The 27,435-nt window shown below is 33.9% G+C and overlaps 1 protein-coding gene across 1 annotated transcript in view; it reads right to left on the bottom strand.

Annotated features, from left to right (window-relative positions):
- Window positions 1-27,435, bottom strand: part of CDH9 (cadherin 9) — a 175,232-nt gene that overhangs the window by 53,893 nt on the left and 93,904 nt on the right. The window lies entirely within an intron of this gene.

Raw genomic sequence — 27,435 nt, 5'->3', positions numbered from 1 at the left:
GTTTAACAGTTTTCTTTTCATTGTATGAAAATTGTGACTTAAAATCACTATAAAATGGTGTTCTTTAAACAAAACTGATAGAAAACAGAAGCTCAAGAAGGCAATGGAATGCTAGGGCAGTGCTCTAGGTAGATTTATGTGCTGTGATTAGTCATTCTGTCGGGTCTGACTCTTTGCAATGCCATGGACTGCAGCATACCAGGCTTCTCTGTCCATGGGGATTTTCTGGGCAAGAATACTGGAGTGGGTTTCCATGCCTTCCTCCAGGGGATCTTCCCAACCCAGGGATCAAACCTAGGTTTCCCACATTGCAGGTGAATTCTTTACCAACTGAGCCACCAGGGAAGCCCAGTTAGATTTATAGAGCTAGTTATTTGGATTCACGAAATGAAAGGACATGTCAGGACTCAGTCAATCCCTGATAGGTTGAGAGATAACAAATTCCTGTAGCTCCCTACAAAATGTCTTGCATGTCCAGAACTTCATCCAATATCAACTGAAAAGGAAGTGTTTAAACATGACTGTGGCTGAAGTTTCCAAGAATGAAGACTCATAGCTCATACCACACAACCTCTACTGGTAGCCCTAAGGGTTACAAATATGAGTTATGCAGGCCTGACACCAGTTATTATTTCAGTTTTGCTAATCATGTAACAGACACACATCAGACAATACAAGTCAAGCATTAGAACAGCAATTTTCCATCAATGTGGCCTATATGGGTATATTTCTTCTCTTCAAGCTACATAATTTTTACATTATTATTACTATACTGAAAGAGTCAGGGAAACATTTTATGAATCTATCAAAATACATATAACATGCAGAGATTTTCTATAATCAATAGGCAACAGGAACACTTATTATTAAAAACAGGTGGCTAAAAAGACTATGGTTTGTCTTAATCATTCAAACGAACATGTCCTAACTTTGAGTATGAGAAGAAGTAATGCAAGATCTTTGTTGCGGTCCCTTAATGGACCGGAACCTGGGAATCCTCCTGTTAAACGTTCCCTGACAGATCCTCACTGAAATTGTTTGTAGAATCTAGAGGTAGGAATTGAAAAGTAGGGACTTGCAATTATAAAACACTCCATCTTTCCATCTAAGAAAAATTTGTCTTCTATTACTCCTTCTCCAGTGATGCCAGACCCATCTTAAAATGTTGAATGTCTAAAGAATGCTTAACAGGGCGCTCGGGGCTGGTGCACCGGGATGACCTGGAGGGATGGGATGGGGAGGGAGGTGGGAAGGGGGTTCTGAAAGGGGAAAACATGTACACCCATGATGGATTCATGTCAACGTATGCAAAACAAATACAATATTGTAAAGTTAAAAAATAGATAAATAAACTAATTAAAAAAAAACTGCTATGAACATTCATGTACAAAAAAAAATCTGATTTTGATGTTATTGAATTTACTGCACATATTTCTAAAGGTATTTTGGGATCAGTCATAATCAACTCTTGTGGCCCAATTATGACTACCTATGAATGCAGTTCTATTACCAAGTAGCAGGGCTTGGCCTATATTCTCTACTTTTCAAGTCCCTCATCTGCCTAGAAACTGGGATGGGAGTAGCTAAGTGTTAATAAGACTGCTTTATTACAAGCTCTATAGGTCCATAAGGAAACCTACTAAGCTTAAAAAATCTTCTTAGGTGGAAAGAAAAGCTATAAGTAGAAGCTGAAGACATAATAAATGAAAAGGTTTACCCATTAAAGGACTATAACCCTAGAGAGTGATGCAAGTATGCAGTATCCAAATGAGCATCTCAGCGCAGGGGAGTAATACTCTTAGTTATCCCCCTCCTGTCTAATGATGACCAAAGACAATAAGGGGAGAAACTTCAGGACTTGTTATCCCCACAGAAGAAAGACTGAACTTCTGCTCATTCCTTCATGATGACAACATATGTGGTGACTTGATAAGCACCAGCCCCATTGTTTCAAATATTATGTGGGTATTTTGGGATCTTGTTTGGAGAGTCTCAGTAGGATTGAAATAACAGACCTAGAATGTTGTCAGGATAATGAAAAAGTCTTTTTTTAACACAAATAAAGGCATTAGAAAAGCTATTTTCCAGGAGACCAGGAATGACTGGAAATTGGCCTTAAGAGAAAACAAAGCTCTAATTATATGGATTAATTTAATAATAACTTTAGCAAAGCTGCCAACAGTGGTGGCAGAGGGCTTATTCATTACAAGCACAGGGGATCAGATACAATCCCTGATGGGTTTAAAGGTCAGTGACTGTGTGGCTTAGAGAACCAAGCAAAGGAAGTTCAATGGTGTGAATGCTATATTAAACTTAAGGGAATAGTGGTTCATGAGAAAGAAGTGTGGTCTTCACCATTGTTTTCTAATAGCTTGACTATCACAACTAAAATAACTGCAAGCTTCAATTCATTGGGTTTGAATAAACAGAGGAGCAAAACTGTGCCATCCCTATTAGGTATATAGATAAACCGTGTAAAACACTGACACCTGGACATTAGTGTCCAAAACACTTTCCTATTACTGTTGGGGTACTGTTAAGTTCACAAACCAAGTGTATCCCAGAATGCACACCATAATGTTCTTCAGTTACCATCTCATCAGTCAAACAGTATGGTACATAGAGAAATTACTACATTAATCTCTATGACAAAGCTATACAAATAAATTTATAGAATTAAATTAAAACCAGACTTGTGTAAATGATAATTCTTCAGAATGAGAAAAGATTTTTATGATCTTAATTGAAGCCACCACTTAACAAAGGCCTGTGAAAACTTTGTCCAGAAAAGGAAGTAAAGTTGGCCTTATGAAAATTAAACATTGAATAAAGGCTTATGTCAGCATATATAAAAAAGATCAAATGATTGTGGTCACTGGAGGATAAGAGTAATTGCACTGACAAAAAATGTTAAAACAACTCTGAAGATATATGATGTTTAAAAAGTTTTGCAAAGGAAATTCCTATTTATAATATAGGTTAAAAAATCTCATTCATTGTCATCATGTTAGTAAGATTAATCTATGTAGAAAATATAACACAAAATGTAAGACAGAAAATGAAAATGTGTCCATAAAACATATAGTATGGAGATAATGACAGAGATCAGAAGATGACTAATAAATAGTTCACCTCTAAAATGTTCTCTTTAATGAAGAGACATTCCTTAGGATGAAAGAACATGATCTAATCTCATTGCAAACATGCTAAGAATAGATATCCTAAAAACAAACTAATGAGGTTTAATAGGAGGAGAATACTTACCTTTAAAATGCTTTACTAGACTACATCTGGTTTAGGTTTGCCTTTGGTATTAAAGAATCTATGAATAATGAAACATACTCTCTGGAAAATATCATGTAAGCTATACAAGTATAAAATGGAAAAGCTTCATAACCTAATTATACCATGTTTAATAAAGCAAGTGACTGTCCTTTTTTACCTTGACCTATTCTTGAAAAGCGGGCTTGAGATGCATCCTTTAGGGATCTTGGAATCTTCACTAAGTGCCCTGCACCTTTCCCTCTGTATTTTAGCATAGATTGTATGGTGTCCTTAAAACCATCAGTAAAGCTTACTTACTGTTGGGCAATATCTCTGATCTGACAATTCCCTATCTTAGCTCAGAAAGAGAAGACAATCATTTGTCATTTTTTAATCAGTGACATCCCAAGGCTATTCTCACAGATTCCATTTTTTATTGATTCAAATGTGCCTACAAAACTTTCACTTTCAATGCATAGGTTCAATTAAAAAAAAAAAAAGAATACAATTCCGCTTAAGACTAATGTTCAGGGAATTAACCCCAAATGTGTCCATTCCTTAAGGAACGAACAGTTTAAGGAAAGAATAATCAAAGTTGAACAGGAAGGCAGTTTTCAAAATAATGAACTAAAATAAATTATGTAATTAGGAAGTGTTCTATATAATTGATATTCTATGCAGTATCAGAATAAAACACACTGCCTGTAGTAGATTCTTCACATTAACTTCAGTGTAACCTCAGTGTTTATAGAAGCTTTTATAATTCTGCTACACACTTCCTCATTTTTACTGAAAAACATTAAAATTCATACTCAGTACTATATCAAATGTTCTTCCTTAGAGAACCTAATAAGACAGTAATTTGACACATATAGGCATTATATAATTTTGATTCTATTATTACTGATTGAATTTAAAAATTTGACTATCATTCTATTAAATTTTTTATTGATGATACTTCAAAAATATTTTTAAAAGAAAACTTAGGCACCAGTGCACTGCAAGTGTGCTCATAAAGCATTTTCTCCTAGACATTGCCATGGATACTACCTGAAAGAATTTGTCATTATAATAGAAGTGCCCATATCCCTGTCTTCTATTTATATTTTCTCCCTAAGTAGTTCACCTATTTGAATGTCTTTACATACCAATTTATGCGAATGGTATCACATGTGATATCTCCATGCTAATTTTTCCACTGTCTTTTCAAACCTAGCATTGAAATGACTGCCTTTCATATCCATCAGTGTGACAAATAGGCCATTTAAAACTTTATATGGCCCCATAGGAATTGTCTGTTTCTCTCGGAGTCATTCCCTCCTCATCCCCTCACTTTGTCTTTTCCAGTAGACTCCATTGTAGTCAATAGTGCAACGAATCATGACAAAGGTATTTCCTCTCTTTTTCTCTTCCCCTTCATTCAATCTGTCTTAGTCCTTTGGTGACATCTTTTTTTTTTCTGTTAACATCTTAATTCTGACCACTGTTGTTGATCATCTGTAGCATTTCAGTAAACCCCTAATCAGTCTTTTTGAATCTCTCACTTTTAGAACCCACGTTCCACACAACAACCAGACCAATTCTTTTCAAAATAGAAGCAGTTATGTGAAAATCGCTTGGTTAAAGCACATTCATGTCGTTTCATCTTTTGATTGTGCTAAATTACACACACACAAACACACATACACACAAACACACACACACACACACACGCACACACACACACACACGCAAAGGCAAAAGGTTACCATGGCTTTCAAGAATCACATGGCCTTGCCTCTTTCTCTCTCTCCAGATTTATCCAGGCATTATTTTCCTCCTTGCTTACTGTAACCATACTGTCTTTCTTTATTCACCATGGATCTCAATTTAATTGAGCACAAGTCCTTCAATTTGGAGTGATAGATGAATTACTGTGCCCAAGGTCATGCTAACATTTTACTGCAGAATGCTATTTAAGCCACAATTTATTGACTCTTCATCGTTGTTCACTCCTCTTACAAGTATGTAAATTTCAATTAACAACAACACTTTCCATGACTTCCTTCATTTCTGATTAACAATTTTGAACATGAATTCTCACCCTAACTAGATTTAGAGAAATTGAGAGCTGAGAAGTTTAGAGCTTTTGTCTTTTTGATAACTACCTAATTTTTCCCATTCTTGGAAAATTAAATCACCACTCTTTGGATCTTAAAAACCCACCTCTTGAGGTGAAGGTAGATAATTATAATGTTATAAAGAACAATGAATGACAATTTTAAAATTATAATAACTTAAGCAAAGGTTCACAAAATCAAATGCTGACTGTATTATGTATGTCATTATAAACTTCAAATTAAATAACAACTTACAGTCAGCTGTTAGAACATTACCATAACAAACTGTTAAACAGTTGTTATGGCTTCCCATGTGGTGCTATTGGTAAAGAATCTAACTGTCAATGCAGGAGACACAAGAGATGTGAGTTTGATCCCTGGGTTGGGAAGATCCCCTGCAATAGGAAATGGCAACCCACTCCACTATTCTTTCCTGGAGAACCCCATGGACAGAGGTGCCTAGTTTGCTACAGTCCATAGGGTCTCAGAGTCAGACACAACTGAAGGGACTTAGCATGTATGCAAACAGTCACTGTAAACTAAAATCAAACATCAGTAGTCTATAATTCAACTATTCTGTTCTGTTGCTGCTGTAACCATTTACCATAGTCTTAATGACCTGAAGGAACACAAATTCATTATCTTCCAATTCTTATAGTTCTCTTAGTCAAAAGTCTAAAAGGTCTAACTAGGTTAAAATCAAGATTTCATCAGGGCTGCATTCCTTCCTGGAAGATATAAGGGAGAATCCCTTTTCTTGAGTTTTTAAATTTCTTTTGCCTGCTTGATTCCTTGGTTTACAAGCTTTTCTTTCATCTTCAAAACTAGCAATGGCAAGTCAAATTATTTTCACATGGTATCTCTCTGAACTTTCTTTTGCGGTTTCATCTCTCTCTTTCTTTGTCCTTTCTTCTCCCTCAGACCATCGGAAGGATTCAAATTTTCTTTTGCCATATACTGTATAAAAAATCACAGATTCTCAGTATTAGAATATAGGCATATTTGGAACCATCATTCTGCTTATCATATATTTTCAGGTACAGTTTATTACACTAATTATTCTACTGTATTATATATATAAGAGTAAATATCTACTATATAAATATCTACATTATATCCTACTATATTAGTAAATATACTATTTATATATCATACACTAAGCTACACTTATGTATGACCTATCTCTTGAAAAATCTGTATGCAGGTCAGGAAGCAACAGTTAGAACTGGACATGGAACAACAGACTGGTTCCAAATAGGAAAAGGAGTACATCAAGACTGTATATTGTCACTCTGCTTATTTAAGTTATGTGCAGAGTACATCATGAGAAACGCTGGGCTGGAAGAAACACAAGCCAGAATCAAGATTGCTGGGAGAAATATCAGTAACCTCAGATATGCGGATGGCACCACCCTTATGGCAGAAAGTGAAGAAGAACTAAAGAGCCTCTTGATGAAAGTTGAAAGAGGAGAGTGAAAAAGTTGGCTTAAAGCTCAATGTTCAGAAAACTAAGATCATGGCATCTGGTCCCATCACTTCATGGGAAATAGATGGGGAAACAGTGGAAACAGTGTCAGACTTTATCTTTTTGGGCTCCAGAATCACTGCAGATGGTGACTGCAGCCATGAAATCAAAAGACGCTTACTCCTTGGAAGGAAGGTTACGACCAATCTAGATAGCATATTTAAAAGCAGAGACATTACTTTGCCAACAAAGGTCGGTCTAGTCAAGGCTATGGTTTTTCCAGTGGTAATGTATGGATGTGAGAGTTGGATGGTGAAGAAAGTTGAGCACCGCAGAATTGATATTTTTGAACTGTGGTGTTGGAGAAGACTCTTGAGAGTCCCTTGGACTGCAAAGAGATCCAACCAGTCCATCCTAAAGGACATCAGTCCTGGGTGTTCATTGGAAGGACTGATGTTGAAGCTGAAACTCCAATACTTTGGCCACCTCATGCGAAGAGTTGACTCGTTGGAAAAGACCCTAATGCTGGGAAGGATTGGGGGCAGGAGGAGAAGGGGACGACAGAGGATGAGATGGTTGGATGGCATCACCGACTCGATGAACATGGGTTTGGGTAAACTCCGGGAATCGGTGATGGATAGGGAGGCCTGGCGTGCTGCGATTCATGGGGTCGCAAAGAGTCGGACATGACTGAGCGACTGAAATGAACTGAAGCTACACTAAGCATCAGTAGAATGTAGTGGTTAAAAATATGTTTCTGAGAGGCAGACAGACTGGACCCAAATCCTAGGTCTGTAAATTGGTATTGTGTGACCTTAGCAAATGACTTAACATCTGCATCTCCATGAAATCATCCTAATACCAGCAATCACTTTAGAATTGAGGAATAAATTCATTAAAATGTAGGAAAAAGTTAGAAAAGCTCTTAGACCATGGTTAGTGCTCAATGAATATTAGACATAATCATAGGCATAATTCAATGGAGTTCTCCTTCCATGTCCTTTTTTTAATTTATCTGAAGACATTTAATTAACTTTTTATTCTTACTGCATAGTTTTAATATGTCCTTAAAATAATATAATGGGATAAATTGAGTAATATCTGTACATCTGATTCTTAAATTTCATTAATTTGTCCTTCAAAAATATCCCCTTATTTAATTGAATTTAAATATAACTTTTACGTATTTTTAGTGGATTTTAATATCACATATAAAATATTAAGAGTGGTAAACTTCTCTTTGAAATTTGTTATCAGGTTTGCTGTAGGAGTGATACTGAGAACATTTTATATAGTATTAATGAGAAACTTTCACATATAATATAAATGAGAAATGGTTCTTTTAAATTTTTTAACAATTCTTATTGAAATTTTTATAATGTTGTGCCCATCTCTGTGGTACAGCAAAGTGAATCGGTTACACACATATAGATGTTCTTTTTTAATGTATTTTATACATTTTTATTCGGAGAAGGCGACGGCACCCCACTCCAGTACTCTTGCCTGGAAAATCCCATGGATGGAGGAGCCTGGTAGGCTGCAGTCCATGGGGTCGCGAAGAGTCGGACATGACTGAGCGACTTCACTTTCACTTTCATGCATTGGAGAAGGAAATGGCAACCCATTCTGGTGTTCTTGCCTGGAGAATCCCGGGGCGGAGAAGCCTGGTGGGCTGCCATCTATGTGGTCGCAAAGAGTCGGACATGACTGAAGCGACTTAGCAGCAGCATACATTTTTATTATGGTTTATTACAGGATATTTAATAGAGTTCCCTGTGTCATACAGTAGGACCTTGTTATCCGTCCTGTTTGCATCTGCTAACTCCAAACTCCCAGTCCTTTCCTCTTCTGCCTGCCTCCCAATTGGCAACTACAAGCCTGTTCTCTATGTCCGTGAGTCTGTTGCTGTTTGAAAAAATGGTCTTAAAAACATGTTGGGAATAATAAAGTCAACTTATTTTTGTTGTCAAATTGATATTCCCATAAATATTTGAAATTACCTAAATATATTTTTTCTTTGGTGGCAAATTTAATGCACAAATATAGGCATGCTGCAGATTTCATGCTATACAAATTTACACTTTCTCTACTTCAAATTAATTAATACATTCTGACACCCCTTATACTTTAAACAAGATACATTATTTTACATGTAGATTCTATTTAAAGATTATCTCAAAGTCATTTGGCTTCCCTAGTGATTCAGTTGGTAAAGAATCTGCCTGAAATGCAGGAGACCTGGGCTCGATCCCTGGGTTAGGAAGATCACCTGGAGAAGGAAATGGCAACCCACTTCAGTATTCTTGCCTGGAGAATTCCATGGACAGAGAGGCTGGCAGGCATGGGTAGTCCATGGGATGGCAAATAGAACATGACTGAGAGCCTAGACTGAGAGACTAACTTTCTTTTCACATTTCAAAGTCATTGAGACATTGAGTTTAAAAAGATAGATTACAGAAGCAAATTTAGTTTCCCATTCTTTCTCACAAGCCTAATGAAATATGAAAAAAATAATCAAGTGAATGAATTTAGAGTAATATTGAGAACAAAGATGAATGCATTAGTTAATTCTAGCCAAGTCCTAGAGCGGAGCAAATAAGTGGGATTTACTAACATGATTCTGTAAAAAAAGAGACCCAAAGCTCAGAAAAACAAAAAGAATACTCTAGTGAGGAATGGAGAAGAAAATGAGAAGGTTGAATATTGAAGAACTTAATCAAATAATATCTTAGGCAATGATATCATTGACTGGTGGTTTTTGTTAACCTTTCTTTCCTAACCAACATGGGGGAAAGAGGCAGTTTACCTTTAGAATGAAACAAGAGATCTAAACAAGAGATTGAAACAAGGCTTTCTAAAAAAATCAGAAATATATCTTACACTAGTCTCCGTTGTTTATTTAAAGAAACAATGACCTCCTTGTTTGCCTTTATGATTCCCACAAGTGCCTCCTGAGATAAAGCCTGTTATTCTGTAGAGATCTTTCATATGCACAGAGGGAAAGATCACCTACAAATTCAGGAAGAGCAGCTATAATAATATAGATGGATGTGAACAGACAAAAATGCTAATGATAGGTTTGAAGAAAACTGGTGACTTAAAAGTAACCAAATAAAGATTTGAAAACTGTACTCAGGAGATACTGTATCAGTACAGTGAAAACAATTTATTTTTTAAAAATCTAAATTGTATGTTTATTATATTCAGAACTTACATACACCCTAGTAAAATATTTTACTATAAAGTAGGAAAATTAGAAATATAAAAGTTATCTATTTAATAAGAACCTATGCAAAAATATTAATAAGAGTGACTAGACAAAAGTATGGGCAAAATAGCATGGTGCCAAAAATTGACTCAAGATAGATCAATGGCCTAAGTTTAAGAGCTAAAATATAAAACTCTTAGAAGAAAACATGGAAGTAAATCTCCTTTACCTTGGATTTGGTTGTGGATTCTTATATATGACACCCTTAAAAGCAACAAAAGAAGACTTAGATAAATTGAATGTCATAGGTAAATAAAAATAAACAAACAAAAGCTGTTGTGCTTCAAAAGACTCTATCAGAAAAGTAAAAAAAGTAGGAGCTTATATTTTTCAAAACATATATTTGAGAGGTGTCCAGTATTCAGACCATGTAAAGAATTTTTGTAACTTAACACCAAAAGACGATACAATTAAAAATTGGGTAAAAGACTTGAATAGCTTTTTTAATCAAAGGTGAGGTATGAAAGACCAACAAAACATGGAAAGGTTTTTGTAACATCCATAAGTTAAAAATATAATTACCCTATGCCCAGAATTTTCACCCCTAATGGTATATCCTCCCAAACTGAAAACACGTATTGAAACAAATACTTGTACCTAAATGTTCATAGCAGCACTATTCAAAATAGCAAAAAGTGGAACCAGATTCATTACTGGATGAATGGATAAACAAGATGGGGTATATTCATATAATGGAATATCACTCAAAAATAAAAAGAAATTAAGAACTTATCTCGTCTACCATGTGGTTGAACCTCAGAAATATTATTCCAAATTAAAGGAGACAGAAATAAAAGATGACATTGTATAGATTCCATTTATATGAGGTATCCAGAACAGGTTAGTGGTTGACAGGGCTGGAGATGTGGGACTAGATAGTGACTGCTTTGTGAACATAGCATTTATATGGAGAATAATAAAATGTTTTGAAACTAAATAGGAGTTATGGTTGCACACTGAAGATGAAATAAATTCCATTGAATTATATATTTCAAAATGATTGATTTTTATATTCACAATATTTCCAAAATGTTTTAAAAGTGGTAAAGTGATGAAATATAAGAATTAGGATCCTTTTACTTTTGATTTTCTTCCTCCTCTGTTATCATTAAATTTTATACCACTACATAAAGAAAAGGTATCCTAAATGCTTCCGGTGAGATCATCTGCCCAGGTATGCAAGAAGGTTCTCATCAACAACTCTGGACACTAAAAGACAAAGGAGTGATTGATGCTGGTCATGTTCAAGTTGAAGTTATTTTGAAAATAAATTCTATACTCAGTTGTTAGTTAAACATGAGGATAAAATCAAGATAATTCGTTCAGGGACACAGAGTTTACCTGCCATATGTCATTATAAAACAACTAAAAAGTTTAGCCATCACATTAGACTTTCCAACTGATAATATAGTTATGTCACTGGAGGCTTTACGTTGAGAATGATATTGATGCATTTTTGTCAGCATAAAGAAGACAACCAATTACATCAAAAAAAAAAAAAGTAAAAGTTTCTGGAGAGTATTAGTAGTTCAGTTAGCAAATAGACTGAAATTAAAAGGTAGCATGATTTTAATGACTAGTAAATATTAAGAGGGGCTTCCCTGATAGCTCAGTTGGTAAAGAATATGCCTGCAATGCAGGAGACCCTGGGTCGGGAAATTTTAAGAGAAGAAAATTCATATCATCTTGAAACTTTAAAGTTTATTAATTTATTCTTTAAGTGACATACATTTTCAAACATATAGCTCCAGTTTTAAACTGGGTATCAGCTGGTATCTTCTGATGTTTTGAAATTTTAGATAAAACTTCACTGACCCCTTTTAACGTCTTCCAGAAATGCAAAGTCCTCTCCATTTAACTGAACACTTTTATCAAAAATTGTGTGTCTTCCAGAAAATCCCATTTATAACACTTTGAAATAAAAAAAAGAGAAAATTAAATAAGAAAAAATTAATCCACTTAATTTCGACCCAAGCTAATTAATGAGCCAACCAATATAACTGAAACAGGAAACCCAATTCTGTTTGCGGAGCTGAATAATGAACTGCACAAACTCGCAAACACTCACACAGGGCAAGTTTATTTTAGAGGCTAGAGATACAAAACTCTTAGCATAGACACTGAGAGGCGGTGAAATACCTGCAAAGACAGGAATAAAAACAGTTTATATTTTTATTAGAATTTATCTGTTCGTTTTTGTTTGGATGTATGTAATTTCTCACCAAGCAGTTAAATATCACAATGTCGTTTGTCATTTTTATGGCTTCTTTGGGTTCCCAGTTTCTCGGTTTCTCCAGACATTGAGTGTCAGCCCTCAACCCTTTCTCAAGACCTCAGACCATTATTTAGGGACCAGATGTTTGTTGAAGAGTTAATGATCCATCTGGAGTTTTCCTCCTTGATAAGTTGGACAGCAGTTAATGATTGCTTGGTCCTGGGTCTGAATGTTTTATGATCCTCTGGACCAGCGTGCATTCCTCTGAATGCCTAGATTGGAGCAGCAAGTATAGCTTCAGGCTAATGGAGCAAAACACTTATGTGAGAAAATGAGGTGAAATTCGAGAAAAAGAACTGAGGCCCCCAACCTTACACTGACTGCCTAATAATTCTACCTAATAACTGCTAACAAATCCATACATAATTTTAACTTTGTTGTAGAAGATTATATTTATTGCATGGAAGACCTAGCACAGAGTCACTTTGACCACTATACAGAAATTTGGTACTATGTGTTCATTATTTTAGAGTTCCTTTTGCTATCAAATGTAAGTTTTTGTTATGAACTTTTATTGACCTTTCATCAAAGCAGTTAGCCTTCTGTCACTAGTAGTCTCCTTACTTCTGTGCTCTTCTGTTGTACTATTCACCAAAAGGAGCAAAAAACTCCCAAACTTTCCTATTTCTAAAGCTTTTACTCCATATCTAATCTGTTTAACAATTTTTTCTAAACAAGAATTCTCTTCTTAATATAAAGAACCCTCATAAAAACTAAGTCAATATGTTTCTACAAAAAAAATCTGTTCTCTTTAAACAAGTTAATCTGCACTGATTTCATGAGAGCATAAAAGTAAAAATTTACCCATGTTATTATTTACAAATATAATTACTATGAGATATATATATGTAAGTACTGAATAAGAATTGATGATAACTCACTAAATCATATTAGAATCGATCATTTACAGCTATCAGTAATAATACAATCTACAGCATTTTGACTTTTGTCCTTTTAAAGAAATAGTGCTTGTTTTGCCTAGAGGAAAACGTAGAGCATACAATAGAACCCAAATAATTTAAATCCCTTTGTAGGATAGCAGCTAATTGAGCTTCCGGCTCCAGTCCCCTTTGGAGTGCTCTCTGTTGGGCTACTTTTAAGTCTATTTTGGAGAAATCACTTTTGTCTTAGACTGTCTCAAAATATACAGAGAAAATAAGACTCAGTACAAAGATATTGAATGTCAGTTCTGTCTTTTCTGGTTTGTGGTGACAGCAACTATTCATTGCTGATATTTGAGCCCAAACAGAACATTACAGACTAATTATTACTTATAGATTGCTACAAAGATGTGACGTTAACACCAAATCAATTATCACTCAATCGTTCAATCAATAGCAACCATTAGCCTTCTTACAAATGTTTCTGAAACAGAGAAACCCAAGAATTTTTACTTCATTATTGTACATATTATCCTAGAGTGATGGACACAAATGCAAATTGAACTTTAGCATGTATCATTTGATCATTACTGCAGGTTGGTAATTACTCCTTTTTAAAATGATACAGTATTTCACTGGATATTATGAAGTGATCCCTAGAGATCACTGGGATATATATATATCCCTGGTATTTTTTTAGGCATTAGGAACTCAACAATGTAATACATGAATGAAAATGCCTACTGAAAGGAACTTACATACTAGTAAAGATATATTGTGAAACAGTAAATGATACTCAAATATGTATTCTAAATTACACCCAACCTTTTAAATATCTATATTTTTTCTTATATTCTTCTTTTATTTTTTCACTACATGCAAATTATAGACACTGAAGGAGGAAACAGAACAGGCTCTATCTTGAAAGCAGGACTCCATCTTGGGCTGGACTGTGGACTTTGAGCTATATGCTCAGTATCTATGGAAACGACATACCAACTGGAAAACCAGACTCCCGGAAGAAAGAGCCCCAGGGCTCTCCATCACCTAAAAGAATACCCTAATTATCTGTGTGACTGAATAGAATCATACATTCTATTATGGTTATTGGGAAAAGACCACAAGCCTATTGATAATTGTCCACTGTTAACTACCTGTGCTTAAGACATATGAATCACGGGTTGACTTTGATTTTATCTTTCTTTTTCCTTTGTTCAGACTAGTTTCAGGAAGTTTGGGGAGGTGGGTTTGGGCACATATAAGGTTTTCACGAAAACTGGTTGGTGTCATTGTCTAAGAGAAGACTCTGCCTTGGGCCCACTGATGTAATAAACTGCACTCCACTATCTGCATTGTCCTTCTGAGTGAGTTTGTTTCCCAGAACGCATGGCTACAACAACACTACTGTGTGTCAGCAGCTGTGCAACACATTATATATGCAGAGATAAAGACATAAAAATTAATTTAATGGATTTACATTTTAGTGTAATGTGAAACATGCAAAAAAGGAAATATAAAATGATGTTATTGAAGTATATATGGAAATATGTTCAGGGAAGAGAGGGAAGATTTGAGAAAACCTTTTCTGGAATTGGTGATGTATGAGGTGATATGAAATATGAATAGGTGTTATATCCAGGTGATGGCAAACAAAAGAGATGGGAGGTATTTCAGGACACTTAAAAAAGAACCAACAATTTACAAAATGCTGGAGGTATAAGAAGCATTATCTGATCTGAAGACAATAGGGATTTTGGTACGATTAAGCAATCCAACCTTTGGCAGGGGAAGAACCTATAACTTAAAAGAGTGATGGGGTCAAGTCTGGACAGGATCTCATGTCAGGCAAAATTGGATACATGTTAGTACTTTTACTTACTATGAAGTGAACATGTGATGATCATAAAGAATTAAGATAACCTGCAGATATAAAAACAGTGAATATAAAGATAACATCTGCCCTCACCTTATTGACATGAAATATAGTCTAATATATCAAAGGTATAAATATGCAATATTAACCGGAGCTGTCTGTCCTCCTAAAACTTCATCTCCCGCACTTTCCCTTTTCTTTACTTTTTTTTTTTTTACTAAATAATTTATCTCAGATAGAGTCTCATATAATTTAAAGTAGTTCCATATACTCATTTTACATTGTGGGGAAATTGTTGATTCTTATGTAAGCAATGTTCAGTGAATGGATGTTCAGGTTGTTTTGTTGTCATTGGCTATTATATGCAGTGGTATATTAAATGCCTGTGTGCATATATCTTCAAGTATTTCCGAGGTTGTATCTAATGGGCACATTTCTGGTGGGAGAATCACAGCATCAACTATTAACTACGATTTTGTCTTTTGCTATTTTTGGATACTGATAGCTGAAATACACTTCAAATCCCATGCCACTTCTCAAACTTTGTCATCTTTACAAGGCTCACTGGAGAACTATATTTAATAGTTGTTTAGATATTATTTTTATTATTGTGAATGAAGTGAATCTGTTCTTACGTTAATTGAACAGAAAAGATTTTTGGATGATGACCATTTAAAATTTTTGAAATAACAGTGTGACAAATTAGAGCAAGGAAGTAAGCAAAAGCAGAGATTCCAATAAAGTGGGTTGTGAAAAACATTCAGCTTTTTCCCTTGGGTATATGCTTCTGATATCTATGTCACTGGACTATATGAATTCTGTAAACATTCCTTGTAAACCTTAGATGTCATACAGCATAGTGCTAGAACTAACAGATATAAATGCATAATTGTAGAGTTTAATTATATTGTGTTAATACTTTAAAATTCAAAATTTCCTTTGCCTGATATATATGTTTCTTATTTATTTTAACTCACTTTTTCCTGTTTTATTGGCATATTTTAACACAAATTTCCTGTTTTACTGACATCAAGAATCTTAGATTTATATTTTCCTTGTCTTCTATTGATGGGTGGGATACAAATTTATATACATATATATGTATTTGAAGACTAAATACATACATATCTTTTTCACGGTAAGTCATAGTCTCAAACTTTCTTCATCACAAAACCCATTTTAAAATTTAAGCATTTCTAATAACACTTTGAATTTTTAAATTAAAACCAATGTTTAAAATATAGTTAGTAAATCTTGAATTTTTAATATTTTAAGAAATGTCAGGCTTTTGCTTCAAAAGAAATGTCACAAAATTAAGCAGTCACTGACTTTTTCCTTATACGTATAACTGGATGTAGTTACTGACCTTAAATTAATGTTCTTTCTAATCAATTAAACTTCTTCAAGTAGTCAGATGAGTAAGCAACCATAAGGCACATTATTTTATTGTAAAGTATAAGCCTGATAGATTTATTTATAGTTCTCTTTTTAACAAATTACCAAACCTTAGAAATATATGAGAAAAAGCAAACTCATCACACACACACACACACACAATATACATGACATATGTGGTTTCACATGTCATGTAAATGGTTTTTCCAATATTGTATTGCTTGGATATTTATAACTAAGCTTCATTGTTCAAGTTATATCATATTTACTTGGCTTGTTAGCCTAAAATAAACAGAAAATAACTAAATCATTGCAACAACTCCAAAGCAGTGTGACAGAATAATTGAGTATACTTTGAAGCTTTTTCATTAGTAATCTTCATTTTATGCATTCACTGAATTTTTCCATATATTTGCATAGAATAAGCCTTATTTACTTGAGAAAAACTCACTTTTGCAAATTTGACCTTGTCTTATATACCTATATACATATAAATAAGATGATTTTTCTCATAAATTTTGCAAGTCCTACAGTAATTCAAATGTCTACTGTGAATGTAATAAGAATGGTCCTGGGCTCTTCATATATAATTCAAATTGAATACCAACATAAACTTTTATTTCCTCTAAATTTTCTGATCCATACCAAGGAGAAGAATGTTACCAATAAAAACCTCAATAAATGCTTTTGACATAGAAGAGGCCATTCTTATCACAATTCACACATTTCAGCTACCTTATATTCTATGAAATTCCTTGTGACATAAATGCAAACTCTGCTTCTTTTCAGGTTTATGCAAAGCTAAAAAGAGAGTCTCTATTTCTAGCCTTGACCAGAAAGTCAGAAAAGAGAATGTGTACTCTATGATTCCAGCATTATTCACCATAAAAATGGTCAAGATGAAGCACATAACCAGGAGTGAAATGACATGAGAGAAAATTAAGATTCATTCATCAGTCATATTATATCTCATAGAATACAAGTTAAGGTTATAGCCTTGAACACATCATTTTAAAGAGGCAATTTTTATACTCGGGGGAGTGCTAACTACAGCAATGCATTATCACTCTCACTATTTTATTCCACCTTTAGAGAAATACTTGTTTAGTAGGAACAACTTGAAATAGTATTATCCATTGTCTCTCAGCACATAAAATTCATTAAATATAAAAACCCATAAGTCAAAAAGAAAGGAATTTAGACTGAATCATTGTCTTATATCATATTATTTGTATATGTTGCCAAATTCAACCACACACTTAAAGTGCACTTTAACAACAGAATTTACTTTAGATTATTTGCTTACAAAGTTTAATATCCTTACAAAGAAAGCTATTCTTATTTTTCTAACATTTGTGTGTGTTCATGTGTACATATGCCTGTACCATACTAGGATCATTGAAATTGAAAAGTAATTATTTTTTTAACAGCCTGCACACAAATACATACACACAGAGAGAAATACAACTGTGCTATGATTTAAAAAATGCTATAAAATATACAGTAATATCAAAGGGAAAACAGTAACTTCTACATGGCAGATGGGTAAATGGATCATAAAGAGTGATATCAAATATAGACCTTTTAAATTGAACAAGACAATAAACAAGGAATAGAACGGAGAGTATAAATAAATTGTGGAGGGATGAGTATTAAGTGGAAAAATAAATAAAGAGTGATTATGCCATGAATAATAGTGAATATTGGGCTCCCTAGTGGCTCAGTGGTAATGAATTCACCAGCTAATGCAGGAAACAATCCCTGGATTGGGAAGATTCCCTGAAGAATGAAATGGCAACCCACTCCAGTGTTCTTGCCTGGGAAATCCCATGGACAGAAGAGCCTGGTGGGCTACAGTCCATGGGATTGCAAAAAAGTCAAAGTTGATTTAGTAACTAAACAACAACACAATAGTGAATATTCAACTGTTAAGAGCTTTAAAAGAATGATAATCTCAACACGTGAGCATTTTTCCTAAGAACTATTTAAAGTGTTTTGGAGAGGGTAACATTGTGACTCATAATTTAGAAAAAGTACTCTGATTAGGTATAGAAAAGTAAATTGTTAGAAAAAAAAGATAGAGGGAGTAATAGGACTTGTTAGGAATTTAGTAGTATAAGAAAGCTGACTAGAGACTTTGAGAGACTGAAGATTGACAGAAGCAACACATATGTCACCACAACTATGAATCTGGAAGATCAATCAATAGAACCAATCAATCACACAAGAGGAATAAAAAGAGGAGACATCAATGATAAACTCAATGCATTGACATTCCTTGAATACTTTTTGTATTCCTTTTCTACTGTATGCTTTTCAGTGTCCATGTGAGGAAAAAAATATTGAAAGAATTCCTGCCAGGACTTGCAGCATATGGCCAAACATTTAAAACTGTCTTCGGGCATGGCACTTGTGATGCAGATTGCAGGCAAGAGGAAAATACTAAGGAGTGAGACCATTGAGTCTTATTCTTAGGACTGCTAACTGCAGCAAAGTAATAGTAAGTTTATATATTTCTTTTTATCTAACTTTGAAATGATGCCTGATCATGAGATGGGCTTTAAGATTATTTACTCAATGTGCTCTCTATTTTAACTTTATTTCATGATTTCAGGTAATGGTTTAAGAAATTGGAAAACCTAAGTTCCCTAAGTTAATGTGGAAGAACCTTTAAATATCTGATTGCATAAATATATCATTTACTTCTATACTTTAGCTTATAGTCACTTTTATAACAGTTGAGACAATTTAAACTCATCAAAACCGTATGATTATAGAACAATAACTATCAATTTCAACTTCTTTCATGACCAAAGTTTTACAAATGATTGTAACAAGTTTCACTGATCTGAGTGTCTCTCTACCTAATATACCTTCAATAACATGTGTTAATAAATATTTCTTCTGTGAACATTTTTTATTGTGATCTTATTTTCTGTTTTAACATGTTTAACATGAATGAATTTAAGGTTAAAACAGTGTTTATAATGTATCTTTACTTTTTAAATTATGTTGAAAGTTAACACAATAACATGTAATGTTTATATTATTTAATGTGGCTCAATTTTAACTATCTTGTATAATATATTTTAAAACTTAATTTTCTCCTCTTTTGCTCCATTTTGTTAAAATCATGTTTGATGTTAAGAAAAGGCTGTCTTTAATGAGCAAAATAATGATTTATGTACCTATGAAAATGAATAAGTAAAAAGGCATGGTATGTGATTTTTTTTTCCTTTTGCAAAACTCCATTAATGCCATTCAGTGGGTTTAGAAGCTATTCACCTGTGCAATTTTAGCTCTATCTTGTGGTTAATCAGTGTAGTGATTATAACAGTTGATGATAACATTACAGTCCAGTGCTCAAAACCTAGATTACTATCAACATGGAATTGAGTGCTAACATATACCAGACACTGAGCTAGGGGGAAAAAATCTATATTTTCAAGGAATAAACCAGCCTGAATAGATAAAATGGAACTATTTTTACAAAATGCAGTAAAACAAAATGATAATATTTATGTTTATTTTACATAACTGTAACATACACAGTAGAAGAGTAAATAGTTCAAAAGATACAGGCTAACTATTGAAACCTGACTTTTGCCCTCATCCTGTCATCGGTAGATTGAGTGGAGCTGTTCAAATCTTCCCTGGAAAGAAAGGTCATTTATCACTTTTTCTTGTGGGGCATTTGATATGTAAATGGAAAAGCAGAAATGTGACTCTAAAATAGACTTGCTGGTCCAGACAAGACTTGAATAGAAAACATTTGCAAATGGTCACAGCAAATTTCCTTTCAAAGGTCTGAGTTCTTTTCCAGGAATAAAACAGTAAACCATCATGTTTCTTAACATGTCAGAGAACTTTAAAATACCAAGGACTGTGTTGTTTAAAGTGACATATCACGGTAAGGAACTGATTCACACTATCACTTATGATGTAAAACATTCTGAAAGTCCTACCTAATATAATCAAACATGAAACAGAAATAATAAGTATACATTTGGGAAAAAGTTTACTTTGACTTAGAACATTTGAAACATTTTTAAGTCTTACAATATTATAATAAGTCTTACTGGTTCATGAAACATGCATAGTCACATCATGAAGCATTTACTCAAGATCAATCTTGATATTTGGGGTTTTATCCTCACAGGTAGCTGCACTGTACAAATATATCCACTGAGAATAATTATGAACCTATGATCCAAACAGAAATACAAACAGACAAAACTGCTTGATGACACAAACCACCAATCAAAAGAGGTGGTATTGCAAAGCCTATGACCCTGAGTGAAATTTTTGTGGCCTAAACCACCACACTATTACCAGACTTTTCCTCTGAGGGTATTGTCCAGCGATAGAGTTAAGAATATTTAATTAGACCCCAGGCAGGAAGAAGTGGTATCACTGGGCTGAGGAGACAGTGGTTGGAGTTCGGGTTTGCCAGAGTAGACAGAAACCAGAGAGCACGATCTTAAGGAGGAGACAGTAACAGAAAATGGAACCCTCAAGTCTCTGTTAATATCTCTAAGTTGATGTTTAAACTTCACATGAACAATATCTGACTTTAATAAACTTAGTAGAAAATGTCAGCAAGAAGGCTAAGGAGTTGTGTATTTCATCAGTCGGAAATGGAAGAGTTCAATCTTGCCAAGTTATTTTGGGTTTGCAACTACATCAAACCTCCTATAGAGCTCAAGAAGAGACAAATCCTAGAAGTAATGACAAACTGAAATGGTTCAGCCATGCTATTAAGCAAACTGACTGATAAAACAAATTGGGTGAAATTTACCAGTTATTTTTGCTGGTAAATGTTGCTGAATGATATATAGTTCTTTGTACAATTTGAGTGAACCTCCAAATGTTTGAAATAAATTCAAAATAAAGATAAAAGAAATGTACAGCGGTATTGACTGGGTGATATTTAATTTTTAGATTATTAATTAATCTTTTAACCTCTAAGCACATTGTACTTCTCAGTTTTGGCCTCCCTTAATATTTCTAGCTTTCATAGTTCAACATGAATTCATAAGAGCTACAGCTTGTTCATATCACTTGAAATTTTCTGTCTTTTTACTCTTCATTGTTCTCATGTTTGAGTAGTTTAAATCTATATATCCATGATGTTTATTAATTTTGTAGAACAGGCCACAAAATATGATTGTTAATTTTAAAATTTGATTAAAACAAAACCACTGGTCTAAGAAAACCAGTTACTCTCAAGCAAGATTAATAAAACACATATATGTATCAAAGTAAGATACTTGCACAGATAAACTGTTGAGAGTCAATGATATAGACAGAACTTTAAAAGCAACCAGAGAAAAATACTAATTATATAAAGGGCAACAATGATAAGAATAATGACTGACTTCTTATTAAAAAAAAAAATAGAATCCACAATGCAATGCAGCAAAAATTTAAAGTGCTGAAAGGAAAAAAAAAATCATCAGATCAGTTGATATTTCAGTATTCAATGAAAATATTTTTTCAGAAATAAAAGTGAAATAATGATATTCTCAGATTAAAAAGAGCTAAAAAAAAATTTGCTTCCAGCAAACTCACACTAGAAGTAATGCTAAAGGAAGGTTTTGGTTTGAAGGGAAATAATAACATACAGAAATTAAGGTCTACACAAGAAAATAAAAAATGTGGCTCGAAATGGTAATCACTTAATATAACATGATTTCTTAAAAAATCTTTTGCTTTTAAACCAGTAATAAAATGCCTAAATAATAAATGATGGCAATGTATGAAGCAATTTGCAATATATGCAGCAGGAAAATCTATAACAAAACTAAAGTCCTACAGGCATGGAAGATTATAATGTTGTAAGATTACTATTTTAATTGTAAACATGTTGTAAACAATTATAAAATATACAATATTGATTCCATTTACAGTATAATTTATAAGGTAGTAATTATTTTGGAGTAAAAATGATTCTAAAGTATATTTCTTTGAAATTTTCTCTGTTCTTTCTGTGATATATAGTGTCAATCTCTCAGGACCCAGATTAATAAACACTCAATGAAAATCTATTGAGATAGCACCTGAATATTAATTTGAGTAAATATATGATGTCAAATACTTTGAGAAAATAAAAAAAAAACTAACACAAATTCAAAGCCCAAAAGTCGCATATTTTGTATAGGAAATAAGCTAGTAAATCAAAATAATTAAAATTCTGCCATAAATACAGTTTTGACAGATGACTTCATAACGTTGACAGTAGATTCTAGCTGGGGAGATGAAAATGAGTTTCATGTAGGAGGAGGCACCTGATGTAGGACTTAAAGCAAAAGAGAAAAGGTGAGATTATGGGAAAAGATGTTAGATACTTCCTGGAAAAGGGCCTATAAAATGATCAGATGGAGGTCAAGTATTTTGAAAAGCAAAGTTTTCACTTTGCCTGGAGCTTTGGCTACCTAATTATGGGAACACAGAATAAAAGCAGGAATACACAATGACATTGAACCCTGAATTCTACTTAAGGAAATTTAGGTTATTCTTCCATAGATATTTTATCTAAAAAATTGATATCATTCAAGAAACTAATGGGAGCCTACTTTATAGCACAGGGAGCTCAGCTTGGTGCTTTTTGATGACCTAGATGGATGGGAAGGGGTGAAGGGTTGGGAGGTCCAACAGGGAGGGAGGGGATATATGTATACAAATGGCTGATTCACTTTGTTGTACAGCAGAAGCTAATACAACATTATAAAGCAACTATATCCCAATAAAAAAGAAAGAAATAGTGTGCAACATATTTCTGAGAATTAAAAATTAAAGTCAAGTGAAAAGTCTATTCACTGTGGTGATACAGTGGTACAGAGCTGTGGTATTATGTACTGGTGGTGAGGGGATTGGTAATAAGAAGGAAATGACAGCGCTCTATTGTAAAAGTAGATTTGTATAGAATTCAGTTTGAAATAAACCTTTGTAGACTCTCTTGAGCACCTCGCCTTAATGCTTGATATTGTTCTCATATGTTCTTAGTTTTAAACAACGAACCTAGAGAGAGCATTTTGGGATACAATGTGCCCATAAATCAGATGCAGCTGCTACCTGGACTGCACCATAAGTAATGACATTCTAAAACCTTTATAAATATCATTTATTTAGATTCAGAAAAACATTATAATGTTCTATAACCATTTATCAAATAGCCTTCAGGAAATTTCAGACTGTATTTCTGTCTCCGTACAAATCATAATGCCATATCCTACCTAGAAGCCTAAGAGAAAATCGCCTATCCAAGAACATTATTTTATATTTTCTTGGGGGAAATATCCGTACTTAGTGAACACATCAACCTATAAAAGTGTAAGAGAGAGCGTTATTCCACCACCTGATACTCAATCAAATGTGAATCAGACTCCTAACCATTTGACAATCAGTACTTCTGTTTTGCTTCATTTTTGTTAAAACCTACATCAATAGTATCCAGTTTTACCAAGAGTTTCATGAATGTTAAAACTCTTTTCTAGTTTACAATGTTATGATTATATTTTGGATGATTTCAGCTATGGAATAGTACATGTTTTTGAATTAAAACTATAAATAATTGAGAGCTATTCTGTAAAAAAGATAACTTGAATTTAGATGGTAACTATTAATAGGCAGTTCAACAATTGCCCTGAGCAAAGTAAGTATAAATATTACATATATTTGAATTAAAATATATTGGTCAATTAAGATGACATATTAAAATTATTTTATGAATACTAAAATTTCCTTCAAAAATAATATTTGCTAATAATAATTGCTATATCTGTAAATTTATCTCTTCATGCAATAAATGTGTTTTAACAGCCAAATATTAAGATAATAAAATTAATTCTGCTCATTAAGTATAGACATATGGTCAATTGATTATTAATCCATAAGTATGGATTTTTCAAGATCTAAACCTAATGTATAAAAGATCAATTGTGTATGAAGTTTCTCTACAAGAATAGTAGGAGCCTTTTCTATATTTCTTCTTAAATTTAATTATTCTCTTGAGTAATATGAGTACTGCCCAAGTAATTCAGTCACACATCTATTCACATTAATGAGAAATTACATGGCTATTGTTATGACTTTGTAATCTTCCAGAATAAGAACCAAAGGTTTCCCTCACTGCAGAAAACAGAATCAGTAAACCTCAGCTTGCATTATTGTGAAAACAAAAATGATTTTAATTTCAACATTTCTGACTTTTCTCTTGTATTACAAAGACCTGAAATGACATAAGAAAATATTCTACAATATTTCCTTATAAAAATATCCTCACAATTCATCCCTTAGTCCTCCACTACACCCTGACACTGAAAACAAAATGATCATCCCAGAATTGTGCTCCATCCATGATGAATTTGTACACTAGTTCAACAGGGATTCACATCCCATGATGTGTATAAAAACATCACAGCATGGAATTTTCAGCATTTCATAGTGGTGGTCTAATTTCACACCATTAGACTGGCTTTTATTTAGGGGTGTGTGTGTGTGTGTTTCTTGCTGTATGCAATCCCAACCCTTGGATTTATCCACATGAAATTTAAAATTTTTTTATTAGCCCTTCCTAGCTACAGACTCAGCTCCCTCCTTCCACAATCCTAGAAAACAACAGGAATTTGGAGGTAAGAAATTTTAATGTCATTTTAATTTAACGTAACAAGAATCTGAAGTTTGGGAAAGTTAGCTGACTTATAACTTTTGCACTGTCACTGAATGGTACAATCAGGACTGAATCTTGAAAGCTTCATGTTTAGTGTGTGTACCCTTGCATATTTATTAAGTTTCACTTCTACCACTTCGGAGAAGGCAATGGCACCCCACTCCAGTACTCTTGCCTGGAGAATCCCAGGGACGGCGGCGCCTGGTGGGCTGCCATCTATGGGGTCGCACAGAGTCGGACACGACTGAAGCGACTTAGCAGCAGCAGCAGCTGCCACTTCGTTTATTCTAAGGCTAATTCCTTCAAATTAAGGATTGAACCCTAGATTTTATATCCAAGGGTCAGATACACTTCTAACTTTCTATAATTTTATATCAGCTATAAATTAATATATCATCATATTCTGTGATACCTAGATTCTGAAAAATACAAAAAAAATTTTTTGAAAATTTCTTCCCATTAGAAGCTCCTATTCTTTCCCAATCTTGATGCATGGTAAATACAGTAGGTCTTCACTCAGGGCATTGCCACTGCAATGGATTCTTGAAGATTCAGTTTAAGTTTACCCAGGGCAACCAGAACAAGGTGGTCAAAAAGACAATATGTGTTGTGTTCAAAAGATTAATTTGTCATCATAACTCAAGTGTTCGACTGAGTTCAAGGGTGAGAGCTGAGGTAGCTGTATATGCAAGTGAGCAATAATGTCAAATGCCAGAAGAGCAGATTAGGAGAGAATTTACAGAGCGTGAAGAGTTTAATAGGGCTTCCTGGGTGGCTCAGGTGGTAAAGAATCTGCCTGCGATGCAGGAGACCTGGATTCAATCCCTGGGTGGGGAAGATCCCCCTGGAGAAGGAAATGGCAACCCACTCCAATATTCTTGACTGGATAATCCCATGGACAGAGGAGCCTTGTTCCCTACAGTCCATGGGGTCGCAAAGAGTTGGACACAACTGAGCGACTAACACAACATAAAAGCTTAATAAACGCTAAGGAGTAGTTGAAATCACCTTTTTATAATGAACTAAATAGGTGGTGACAGCACATCTAAGACAAGGTCTTTTTACAAAAGAGATAAAGTTGTTTTGTTTTTTTTTTCCAAAAAGTGTTTTATTTTGTTGAAGTTTTTCTTTCATATGAGTATTGTTTCCATTGGTAATATAAAAATACTTGACACATAGTTTTGGTTTGAATATCCTCATGTGAAAAATTCTGCTGTTTTAATGTGTTTTCTATGTTGGGTTCATGATCTTGTTGAAACTTGTCCATGATCAAAGTGAGGTTATTTTCCCAAGGCAAGTGATAAAATATTTCAAGAAAAGTAATTTAATAAAAGCAGGCACCCACTTCACTATTCTTTGACAGATTATAGAACTAATGAAAAATGAACAAAGAGCAAGAAGATCTAAAGCATAACGTATATTTGTAAATGTCAGTGCAGTAATGGTGATCAGTTAGTCAATGTGCAATCAATATTTAGAAAGAAGTATTTCTGTTTATGGCTAAAAATAAATGCTTGTAGAGGAGCCTTGATTACCTTAAGATTACTAGCATCTCTTTTTATCTGTATCTATTCTTCTGTATCTGTGAATCTCCAAGGATAAATCCCTTTGTGCAAGGCCCCATGAACTGAATGTGTCCTTTACACACTGCCTTAGGAAAAGGATCATAAGGCAATTTCAAGCCCTTAGACACAAACATTTGTCAGTTGAACTTGTAATATCCTGATGTTAGTTATTAAATATAGTGTGAAAAGTGATGCGAAATGAGGGATGTTGGAGGGTGCCATGTGACTAACCTGAGGCGAAATAAGAGGGAAAAAAGAATCAGGAAGTGAAATGCATGGAGCAAAATGAGTATGACTTATGGAACCAGAGGAGGGAGATATCAAAAGAAGAGGAAATAGGTTTCTGATAAAAGAAGCTGCATTTGCAAAGATATATATACTGTCACATAGAGTAAAGAATTAACCAAAATTTTGTCTATTTAACCAATATTTCTGATCTAATAGCAATAAGCATAACTTCTGTGATGCTGGGTACTTTTCATGTTTTCATTTTTGTCCGATTCTATCTTATTTGCCTGAGTTGCCAGTGAGTCAAATAATATTTATACCATTAGAGTCACTTCTAGTGTCTTGTGCCAAAAATAAAAAAAAATAAGTAAATACATGACTAATGGGAAATGTTAGTATGAATAATTATTTATTTTGTTTTATGCTCAGAATTTGAAACTACCTCAGCACT

Source organism: Giraffa tippelskirchi, chromosome 8 (genome assembly GCF_054371585.1).
Source record: "Giraffa tippelskirchi isolate mGirTip1 chromosome 8, T2T-mGirTip1v1.2.pri, whole genome shotgun sequence".
NCBI classification, from domain to species: domain Eukaryota; kingdom Metazoa; phylum Chordata; class Mammalia; order Artiodactyla; family Giraffidae; genus Giraffa; species Giraffa tippelskirchi.
This window is presented reverse-complemented; position numbering and strand designations above follow the sequence as displayed.